Source organism: Rhinopithecus bieti, unplaced genomic scaffold, assembly GCF_001698545.2.
Source record: "Rhinopithecus bieti isolate Rb0 unplaced genomic scaffold, ASM169854v2 scaffold_11401, whole genome shotgun sequence".
Classification (NCBI taxonomy): Eukaryota; Metazoa; Chordata; class Mammalia; order Primates; family Cercopithecidae; genus Rhinopithecus; species Rhinopithecus bieti.
The window spans coordinates 2,119,946-2,131,481 of record NW_016807151.1 but is presented as its reverse complement, the minus strand read 5'-3'; the positions used below and the strand labels follow the sequence as shown (position 1 = coordinate 2,131,481).

At 46.0% G+C, this 11,536-nt stretch overlaps 1 pseudogene; it reads left to right on the top strand.

Annotated features, from left to right (window-relative positions):
• Positions 1–23: 23 nt before the first annotated feature.
• Positions 24–991, top strand: LOC108534843 (inosine-5'-monophosphate dehydrogenase 1 pseudogene; annotated as a pseudogene).
• Positions 992–11,536: the final 10,545 nt, after the last annotated feature.

Below are 11,536 nucleotides of genomic sequence, written 5' to 3'. Positions count from 1 at the left end.
AAAAAAAAAAAAAAAAAAAAAAAAAAACCAAAGAGGCAAATGAGATCCTGCAGTGTAGCAAGAAAGGGAGGCTGCCTGCTGTCAGTGATTGCGATGAGCTGGTGGCCATCATGGCCCGCAAAAACCTGAAGAAGAACTGAGACTACCCTGTGGCCTCCAAGGAGTCCCATGAGCAGCCGCGATGTGGGGCAGCTGTGGGGACCCATGAGGATGACAAATACCGCCTGGACCTGCTCACCCAGGTGGGCATCAACGTCACAGTCTTGGACTCTTCCCAAGGGAGCTCAGTGTATCAGATCACCATGGTGCATTACATCAAACAGAAGTACCCCCACTTCCAGGTGACTGGGGGAAACATGGTGACAGCAGCCCAGGCCAAGAACCTGATTGACACTGACATGGAAGGGCTTGGCGTGGGCATGGGCTGCAGCTCCATCTGCATCACCCAGGGTGTGATGGCCTGCGGTCAGCCCCAGGGCACTGCTGTGTACAAGTAGGCCGAGTATGACTGGCACTTTGGTGTGCCTATAATAGCCGATGGCAGCATCCAGACCGTGGGGCACATGGTCAAGGCCCTGGCCCATGAAGCCTCCACAGTGATGATGGGCTCCCTGCTGGCTGCCACCATGGAGGTCCCCAGTGAGTACTTCTTCTCAGATGGCGTGTGGCTCAAGAAGTACCAGGGCATGGACTCACTGGATGCCATGGAGAAGAGCAGCAGCAGCCAGAAACAATACTTCATGGAGGGGGATAAGCTGAAGATTGCGCAGGGTATCTCCAGCTCCATCCAGGACAAAGGGTCCATTCAGAAGTTCGTGCCCTACCTCATAGCAGGTATCCAGCATGGCTGCCAGGATACTGGGGCCCACAGCTGTCTGTCCTTTGGTCCATGATGTACTCAGGAGAGCTCAAGTTTGAGAAGCGGACCATGTTGGCCCAGATTGAGGGTGGCGTGCAAGGCCTGTACTCTTAGGAGAAGCAGCTGTACTGAGGACAGCGGTGGAGGCCGAGGTGGTGGAGGGGGTGCACCCCAGTGTCCACCTTTGAGCATAGCCTCCCTCTATAACTGAGTGGTCCACAGATTTGCACTCTGGGCTCCCCAGCTCCTTTCCAGGGAGAGAGGAGGGGAGGTCCAGAAGGGTCTGTGGCCCCTCGCTGGGCATCCCCTGCAGAGTCAGGACTGCTCTCTGGTCCAGGCTGCCCTGGGAGACCCACCAAGCCCAGTCAGCTGGGCTCTTAGGCCCTGCGCCTGCCTCAGGTCTTTCTTGCTGTAGCCTGCTTCAGCCTGGCCCCCACCCCAGGGGCAGGCAGCCCCTCCTGGCTTCTCCTGTAGGGCACCTCCCTGCCCCCAGCCCACCAGGAAATGGTGCTTTCCTGGCCCTGCCTCTGGCCCTTCCTGGGCCGCTGCCCCCTCATGTGGCACTTCTGAGCTCCTGACCTAGGCCAAGGGGAGATCTCTGTCCCCTTCCCCGGCCCTGGGCTACCCTCAGGTCCTGCTCCTCAGGCCACTTCCCTGTCCTTGTCCCTGGGGAGGAGACTGCCCTGGTCATGACCACCTGCCTGTCATTCCTGACTCACCACCATCCCCAGGTGTACTGTTCCTGCCCTCTCCTCAGCTGCAGTTGAAGACTTTAACTTTGCACACTTTGGGATCACAGTTGCATCACTGACTATTAAATAATTGGAATAAATCAAGCAGGTATAAAGAAAGAAAGAAAAAGAAAGAAAGAAAGGAAGGAAGGAAGGAAGGAAGGAAGGAAGGAAGGAAGGAAGGAAGGAAGGAAGGGGAAAGAAAAGAAAAGAAAAAATGAAAGAAAGAAAATTCTTAAGCTCACTGCGTCCCTTCAGGTCTCCAAGGAACGCTAAGTTTCCTCCCTGTCATGAGAGACATGAAGTGAACTTAGTGTTGGGAAATGGAAGCTGGATGGCCCTCAGAGGCTGACCTGCAGAGTATCAGACTTTGGGATATAGCAGAGAGAGAGCTTGGCACGACTTGTTACCCCAGGCTGTAGAATCCTGGAAAAGAGCTACCATGCAACCCATGCCTGGTCGACTGGAGGACAAACCTAGTGGAAAGGGAACAATATAGGCCTCTGGCCTGCCATGCACACAAGCATAATAATTGCTTTTGTTTAACGTGCAGATGGAATATTTGATCCATTCCAACCAGGCATGTACATCCTGGTATCCTGTCTCAACTGCCAAAGTTTGTTTTAAGTCTTTAACTTCTACCATCGCTATCTTGGCCTTGTCATTAGATGGAGGAGGAGCAATGGTTCTGTTGTGACAGGTTTTGGAAAAAGGCTTAGAGGAAGGTGCAGGTGGTGGGGGATCAAAGAAATGCATTTCAAAGAATCCAATAGGGTCTGTCCCTGAAACCTCAGCCTCCATACCATAAAACTGGTTTAAAGAAGAGAACCGGTTTAGAAAAGTGGAAGAACTTTGGGGGCTCAAGATAATAACCTGTATAGGATTGCACTGGTTTAGTTGACAGTTGGGGGGGCTGTCCCTTTAGTAAAATGAATGTATGGTTTTAGGAAACTACAAAAACTGGTTGGGGCAGTCCATCTTTGCTCTTTGGTGGTCCACAGAATGTTGGACCAACTATGGCACAAAAGCTGTACATCAAGAGGGCAAGACTCCTGGTTGCCACTAGGGTCTTTATCAAAATCTCCCCAGATTAAATGGTCCCAATTCACTAATGCCCAGTCTGAGGAGAGCCAGGAGGCACAGAGGTACTCTTTTAAAGTAGAGGGCTGTCTTTGACTTAACAAGTCCCCACAGGGACTTGGCAAGCAGCAAAATGCAAGCACCAAATGCAATAGTTCAAGGCAAAATCGACTTGGTTATGTTAGTAACTAGACGGTCAACAATAGAGCAAGGAAAGAAGAAAGAGTATTAGAATAGAAGAAAAAGAGTTAAATTTTTCTTAGCTTTAGTTTGGTAGGGTTTTCCCCTGGGACTATGGCCCACAACTCTGGAGGGGGCGGCGCTTTCTTGACTTGGGTGTGGTGAGTCCACCCTCTCTGTTGTGCGGACGGTGGTTTCAGTAGTTAGGAGCACTAAGTAAGGACCTTCCCAGGCTGGCTCAGGCTTCTACTTTTTCCAGCTCTTAATGAGGTCATGCTCCCCAGGCTGATGTTGATGCACCAGGAACTCCAAGGGTGGCGCCTATGCTAATAGACCTTTAGTTTTAAGATAAGAGAAAATAGAAGTAGACCAAGTATATAATTTTTAAGGAATTGATCTTTTGTTTCAAAGGTAGGAATATCAGCAGTGGAGTGCAAATAAGGTAATCCATAGAGCATCTCATAAGGAGAAAGACCAATATCTTTCCGTGGTGCAGTTTGAATTGTCAGCAGGGCAATAGGAAGACACTTGGTCCATGACAATCGAGTCTTGAAATTAACTAATTTGGTTAAGTCTAAGACCACTTAACCAACTGGGTTGAGTGAATCAGCAGAAGAGTCTGATTCATCCCTTCTACTCTCCCTGATGAGGAGAGTATGGTGTTCCCATCTGATGTCTAATGTTTGGGATAGGTTTTTAATAATGTGCGTGGTGAAATGAGTTCCATTGTCTGAGTCAATTTTTCTATTAGTCCAAACCTGGGTACTATATTTTCGATTAGGGCCTTAACTACATTATTGGCTGCTGCATTAGAAAAGGGGATAGCTTCGACCCAGTGAGTGAGGTGGTCTACTATCACTAGTAAATATTTTGGACAATCTAATGGAGGCATTTCTGTGTAAACAACTTGGATACTTTGGAATGGCCTTAAGCCCGGATTGCTTCCCCCAAGAGGTAATCTTTTTATAGTATGTTTATTAGTTTTCTTGAATACTAAGCAACTATCTGTAACCTGTTTGGCCAGGGTATAAATTCCTATACAATCATAAACTCTGACAACTGCTCTCTGGTCTGGCAGTATCCATTTTCCTTCTGAATTCTCTTTGGCTCCTATTTTTATTAGTTTTTCTTTTTTGGTGGAAGAGAAAATGGGGATTACGGTAGGAGGAGGGAGGCAGGGAGTTAAGTGAAAAATACGCATTTCAGAAGATACAGCAGCCTGCTTGGCTACCTGGTCTGCTAGGTTATTTCCTCGACTTTCAAAAGAAAGGCTTTTGTGGTGTCCGGAACATGGACAATAGCTGTTTCTTCTGGCAACTGAAGATTACTCAATACTTGGGTAATCAGCTCTTTGTGAACAAGGTCTTGACCTTTACTATTAATGAGACCTCGTTCAGTCCAAATTTTCCCAAACATATGGGCCACTCCAAAGGCATACCTGGAATCAGTATGGATGGTTCCTTCCTGGTTCTGTAAGTACTTTAAGGCTTCGCTGAGTGCAAACAGCTCACACGTTTGAGCAGATCAACTGTTGGGCAATTTTCCTGACTCTATTTCTACAAGAGTTTCTCCATCAATCAGTGAATACGTATTTTGTCTTTTTCCTTCAATCACCTGGGAGGAACCATCTATGAATAAGTGCCATCCAGTCCAGAAGGGGGTTTCTCTTAGGTCTGGTTGAACCTTTGTATGGTAATCAATTAAATCTAAACAAATGTGTTCTCTCCTTAGATTTGGATTCCCTATTAGGAAACCTGCTGGGTTGAGTGAATTATCAGTGGTCAATGTTAAATCATCCCTTTCTAACAGAATGGTCTCATACTTTAAGATTCTTGAGTCAGTAAGCCATCTTCCTGCTCTCTGATTTAAGATAGTTCTAACTTGGTGAGGCATGCTTACTGTCAATTTTCCTCCAAAACTTAGCTTTCTGCTTTCCTCAACTAGTATTGCGGTAGCCGCAATGGACTGGATGCATTGGGGCCATCCACAAGTTACTGGGTCTAAGACCTTTGATAGGCTACAGGCTGCCAGCGGCCTCCGTGTTCTTGAGTCAGCACTCCTAAAGCTACCCCACTGTCCACATTAACAAAAAGGTGGAATGACTTTTCTAGGGAGGGTAGGGATAAAACAGGGGCAGTTATGAGCCTTTCCTTCAGCTTCTCCACTTGATCAACTTCCTCAGAAATTCACAGGAGATGGTTGGGCTTCTCCTGGGCAAGTTTTTGATGTAACAGTTTACTGTGTAGTGCATATGAGTCAATCCATAAGTCGGCAGTATCCGACTAACCCTAAACATTTCCTGAGTTTAGTTTGAGGCAAGGGTAAGGACACTACTCCCTTGATTCGTTCAGGCCCTATTCTTCACTTGCCTGCACTTATTAAGTGGCCTAAATATTTAACTTTGGGATCTACATACTGAAACTTTCTTTTTGAGACTGTAGCCCCCCAAACTGCAGATGTTTAGGAATATGTGTAGAGAAGTCAGTTACCTTCTCTATATCTTCACCAGATATAAGAATGTCGTCCACGTACTGAAGAAGGCATATTTGTTCTGGGATGACAACTCTTTCTAGTACTTGTTCTAAAATTTGACCAAAATGATTAGGGGAGTCTGTAAACCCTTGGGGCAAGACTGTCCATTGATATTGTTGTTTCTGCCCTAAGTAGGGATCCTCGTACTCAAATATATCAAATATATCTCAGCTATCTTCAGCCAGGGGACATGCCCAGAAAGCAACCTTCAAATCTATTACAGTAAATCATTGATGATTGTATGGAATCTTGCTAAGAATGGTGTAAGGATTGGGTACAATAGGGTGGATAGTCTGGACTATTTGGTTGATAGCTGTAAGGTCCTGTACTAGCCAGTATGACCCATCTGATTTCTTGACTGGCAGTATTGGGGTGTTATAAGTGGACATACATGGCTCGAGAAGCCCATCCTTAATGAGGTCTTCGATTATAGCTTTCAACCCTATCCTACCTTCTAGGGGAATAGGGTATTGCTTCCTTCTTACTACTTCTACCGGGGTTTTTTGCTTGATGTGGATTGGAGGGACTTGGAGTTTCCCTCAGTTTCCTTTGGACCAGACATTAGGAGTAACATATTTTTCATCTGCAGTGGTGAGTAGGTTTAATAAGGTGAGGAATCCTCTTGGGCTGACTTGTAGACCTATGGCCAACTTTAACATTAAATCCCTCCCCAGTAAATTAGTTCCTGCTTCAGGGATTAATAAGAACTGAATATGAGCTGAGCAATCCTGGTATCTAACTTCTGTGCTTTCTGAATTTGTTGCTCTAGATCCTTCCCCTTTTACCCCAGAGGCTAAAACTTCCTCTGAGGAGGAGACAACATTAGATGGGGGAAACAGAGAAGTGAGCAGCCCCTGAATCGACTTAAAAGGCGATAAGCTCATGTTTAGGCCTCACCTCCAAATTTATCAAGGACTCCTGGTGAGACTCAAGATAGAAGAGACAGAGCGCCTGACCCCCCTATTCTTCCTCGAGAGTCATGAGTGGAAGAGCTTCTTTCTCCTTTCTTAATTCAGGACATCCTCTCTCGAAGTGGCCTGTTCTTCCACATCTACAGCACCTATCTTGTTCTTCCTCCTTCTTAGTTCTGGGATTCTTTAACCCTGCTCCCCCATACTCTTTAGGGGATGTGATAGACGAGGACCTTGGTCCTCCAGATGGAGACTGGAGTCCTTTAAAAGAGGGTTCAGATCCTTTATAGTTTCTGACTCCCTGGAAACTCTGTCTAGAAGTACCTGGGTTTGCAGCCATCTGTTGGAAGGTGGAAAACATAACTTTTGTCTTTTGTTTCTGTTTTTCTTTGTCCCGTTTCATGTATACTTTCTGAGCTTCCCTGAGAAGCTCACTTAGGGGATGGTCTTCCCCATTGCCTATCTTTTGTAACTGTTTTGAAATGTCTGGCCAAATTTTAGTGACAAATTGGAGTTTCAGCAATCCTTGCCCAAGGGGATCATCCAAATTGAGGCCTGCATATTGCCTCATTTGCTCTCTCAGTCTGTCTAGGAATCTCATAAGCCTTTCATCCTTTTCCTGTTGTATATCAAATGCTTTAGAAAGATTTCGGGTTTGGGGTACTGATTCCCAAATTCCTTTTATTATCATCTCTCTTAGGTCCTGCATATTTTCCTAGTGATCTGCATTGTTATTGTCCCACAGCGGGTCTCGGGCAGGGAATTTCTGGTCTGTGGTAGGAACGTTTTCACCGGGAGGGTGCTCACGTTCCTAAACTACCATAGCAGCCCTACAAATCATAATCCTTTCTTTCCCTGAAAAGAAGATGCCCATGATGGACATTAACTCAACCCAAGTGTATAATTGAGGTCCTAAGGATTGGTCAATTTGGTCTGCCACTCCATAAGGGTCATCTAATGGTGGTTTAAGTTCCTCTTTAAAATTCCAGCTTTCTGAACTGGTTAAGGGAGCATTTACAAAGCCAATGGCCCCCTACTCCTTATGGTACCTCTTTCAAAGGGAAGAGGGTTGGGACCAACCTCTTAGGTACAGAGGGAAATGGGAAATTCTGCATATCTTTTTTACATTGTTCTACCTCATGCTGAAGTCCTTTTAGAGAGGGGTATTTAAGTTGGGAGGGAACAGGCTGGTGGAACATTAATTCCCAAGAGTCAGGGTTATAAGGAGGAGGGATAACATGAGTAGAGGGGGGATTTGGGATGGGATCTGAGGCAGCAGTGGCTGTCTGAGGGGAAAGGCTGGAGACACTGAACAAGGGAAGATAGTCTAGGGCCCATGCACTGGAGTCTTTAGGCATGAGAGCTGGCTCCTCTGACTTTTCATTTCGAGGTGCCAGTTGGGTTCTTCCCTATTTGTTTTTAAGGGAAAAAGGAGGACAGGTCCTTGCCTCCAACAAAGGGCATAGCCTAGTTCTTCTTGAGACACTGGGCTTTTATCATTAACATACTGGATTAACAGCTGACACATTACATCCTCATTCAACCCAAACTTTGGCCAGAAGATTGAGGGTTTGAGGATGGGTCCCAGAGTCCAAATAAAACAGTAATATTTTATCATTTGTTGCTTTTTCCTATGTTTAGTCCTTTCATTATCCTTCCAGTATTTTAGCATGAGACCTAGGGGGCTATCCAGTGGGGATATCTTTGTTACCATCTTTATCCCCCTTGCTCCCTGTCTTGCTTGGGGTATTTCCCATCTTGATGGTTTAGGGGTAAGGTTCGAGTTGAATTTCCCTTACTGGAAATGTCTCACCTTTTGGGGTGAGGCTCAATTTTCCACACTGGAAATTTCTTGCCTTTTGGAGTGAGGCTCAATTTCCCCCACTGGAAATTTCTTGCCTTTTGGAGTGAGGCTCAATTTCCCCACTGGAAATTTCTTGCCTTTTCTACTACTGGAGGTTTGTGTGAGGTTCAGTCCCCCCGACTGGTGACATCTTGCCTCTTTTTAACCTCTAAGCCACCCTGACCAAGGAGTACTTCACCGCCCCCTTGCGGCTTTCTTACCTTGGTCCTGACCACTAAGGAAATACTTTACCAGCTCCCTTGGTGTCTTTTCCTTGGTCCATGCTAAGACTTGCATGGCCATTATGGAGGATCCTTAAAGCTAGGTTGCTGGCCAGTTTCTTTCCGTGTTGCTGAGAGCTCGGGTTATTCCTCAGACTGGGTGGGTCTTGATTTCTCACCCCTGAGGCTGCCACAAGGGGGCAGGGCATGCCTCCTCGTGAGGGAGAACCAGAGACCACCCCCAGAGGGGAACGTAATCATGAGCGAGCCCCAAATTGTTATAAATAAAGTTTCGGTACTGCAAAAGAAATATAACTCAAATATAAAATTTAATTTTAATTCTCAAAAGACAACTTACTTCTATAGAAGGGTTCACCCTTACAGATGGAGTGATGGTGGGCGCACACTTGGACAAAGGAGAGGAAGGGGTTTTTATCCCTGATGCACATGGGCCCTGCTGCAGTGTCATTCCTCTATTGGCTAGGGTTAGACTGCACAGGCTAAAATAATTTCGATTGGCTAATTTTTTTTTTTTGAGACAGAGTCTCACTCTCGCCCAGGCTGGAGTACAATGGCACAATCTCTGCTCACTGCAAGCTCTACCTCCCAGGTTCATGCCATTCTCCTGCCTCAGTCTCCTGAGTAGCTGGGACTATAGGCGCCCACCACCACGCCCAGTTAATGTTTTATATTTTTAGTAAAGACAGGATTTCACCATGTTAGCCAGGATGGTCTTGATCTTCTGACCTGGTGATTCCACCTGCCTCGGCCTCCCAAAGTGCTGAGATTACAGGTGTGAGCCACTGCACCTGGCCCTGATTGGCTAATTTAAAGAGAGTGACAAGGTGAGTGGTTTGGTGGGGAAAATGGTTATGACAGAGCAGGTAATCAGAATGAGTCAGGGTGCAGTAGGTAATTGGAAAGATTGCTTTACAAGGAAGTTAAGTTCAAAAGTAGAAGGCAAAGAATTGAACATACTGACATATTAATTCTTTGAAGAGAAATTTATAACTCATATTTAACAACTTGGCTTGATGGTTGGAACTTTCAGCCCCACCCCCTGACCTCTGAGAAAGGGAGAAGGGATGGAGATTGACCTAATCACCACTAACCAATGATTTAATTGATTATGCCTGTGTAATGAAGCCTCCATAAAAATCCTAAACGATGGGGTTTGGTGGGCTTCCAGGCTTATGAACACACGGAGGTCCTGGGAATGTGGTGCCCCCAGAAGGGCATGGAAACTCTCTGCCTCTCCTCCCCACCCCCATCCCTTGCCCTACATGGTACATCTCTCCCACTTGCCTGTTCCTGCATTTTATCCTTTATAATAAACCAATAAACATAAGTAAAGTACATTCCTGAGTTCCGTGAGCTGTTCTAGCAAATTATCAAACCTGAGTAAGGGGCTGTGAGAGCCCTCAATTTGTAACCAAGTTGATTGGAAGCGTTAGAGGCCAGGGACTTGCATTTGGCATCTAAAGTGGGAGGCAGGCTGGGTGCAGTGGCCTGTAATCCCACTTCTTTGGGAGGCTGAAGCAGGAAGATGGCTTGAGGCCAGGAGTTCGAGAGCAGCCTAGGAAACAGTGAGAGCCTATCTCTATTGAAAGAAAGAAAGAGAGAGAGAGAGAGAGAGAGAGAGAGAGAGAGACAGAGAGACAGAGAGAAAGAAAGAAAGAAAAAGAAAAAAGTGAGGGGCAGTCTTTTTATACTGAACCTTTAGCCTGTGGGTTCTGACGTTAACTCTGGATGGTTAATGCCAGAATTTAATTGAATCTTTAGACACCCAGTTGGTGTTTGCAGAAAATTGGAGAATTCCTTGGTGTGGAAAACCCACACATCTGGTGCCCAGAAGTGTTGTGAATATAGAAGAAAAGTGGTTTCCTTTTACAGCCCCACTCTGACTACCTCATTTAACTTTACCCCTGAAGACCTAAATACAGTTGCATTGGGGATTAGGACTCCTATATATAAATGTGGTGGTGGTGGGTGGGAGGGGGAATGGGCACAATTTGGTCCAAACCTTTGGGTTAAAAGCTTACTAAAATTATATGTATTGTAATTCCAATGATGTCTTGCAGGTATATATGTATAGAGTATATTTACATAGATTCTAAAAAGATGCTCCCCAAGTAACAATGAACTGTGGTAGTAAGATTTAGGGATGCAGTGACAGGCATCTTTGGGACTCTTGGTTGTTTACATTAAGAATAAGTTATAGGCCAGTGAGGTGGCTCACACCTGTAATCCCACCACTGTTGGAGGCTGAGGTGGGAGGTTCGCTTGAGGCCAGGAGCTCAAGACAAGTCTGGGCAACATAGCAAAACCCTGTCTCTTCAAAAAGTAAAAATAGCTATGTGTGGTGGCAAATTCATGTAGTCCCAGCTACTTGGGAGGCTGAGGTAATAGGATCACTTAACCAGGGAAGTCAAGGCTACAGTGTGCATGATTGTGTCACTACACTCTATCCTGGGCAACAGAGCAAGACCATGTCTCAAAATAGAAAAGAACAAATTATAGAACAGAGAAGCAGAAAAGTAGGCATAAATAAAAGTTAATAGTCCAGACATGATGGCTCATGCCTGTAATCCCAGCACTTTGGGAGGCAGAGTTTGGGCGAATTGCTTGAGCTCAGGAGTTCAAGACCAGCCTGGTCAACATGGTGAAACCCTATCTCTACTAAAAATACAAAAATTAGCCGGGCATGGTGGCAGACGCCTGTAATCCTAGCTACTCAGGAGGTGAGGCACGAGAATCGCTTGAATTCAGGAGTCGGAGGTTGCAGTGAGCGAAGATCGTGCCCACTACACTCCAGCCTGGGTGACACAGCAAGACTCCTTCTAAAAAAATAAATAGGCTGGGTGCGGTGGCTCACGCCTGTAATCCCAACACTTTGGGAGGCCGAGGTGGGCGGATCACGAGGTCAGGAGATCGAGACCACCTTCGCTAACATGGTGAAACCCCGTCTCTACTAAAAATACAAAAAAATTAGCCGGACATGGTGGCGGGCACCTGTAATTCCAGCTACTTGGGAGGCTGAGGCAGCAGAATTGCTTGAACCTGGGATGTGGAGGTTGCAATGAGCTGAGATCGTGCCACTGCACTCCAGCCTAGGCGACAGAGCGAGACTCTGTCTCCAAAAATAAATAAATAAATAAATAAATAAATAAATAAATAAA